The following is a 266-nucleotide window of genomic DNA, read 5'->3' as shown; positions in this document are numbered from 1 at the left end:
GATACCAGGTACCACCTCCAGCTTTGCTGGTCAACCTTGGCTCTGGGACACCCTTGACAGCTGACTTGGTGACATGTCTGTTGTTATGAGGTGCCGTTGAGTCGGCGCTGACTCAGTGCCCCTGTGCACAACAGAACAAGGTGCTGCGTGGCATGTGCCACCCTCACAATCACTGGTGTGTTTCAGCCCATTGTCGCTGCCACAGTCGGTCCATCTCATTGGGGTCTCTCTCCCCTTCTCCGACCCTCCACTTGACCAAGCGTAAC

This window comes from Chrysochloris asiatica, unplaced genomic scaffold (genome assembly GCF_000296735.1).
Source record: "Chrysochloris asiatica unplaced genomic scaffold, ChrAsi1.0 scaffold00125, whole genome shotgun sequence".
In the NCBI taxonomy this organism is placed as follows: Eukaryota; Metazoa; Chordata; class Mammalia; order Afrosoricida; family Chrysochloridae; genus Chrysochloris; species Chrysochloris asiatica.
This window is presented reverse-complemented; position numbering follows the sequence as displayed.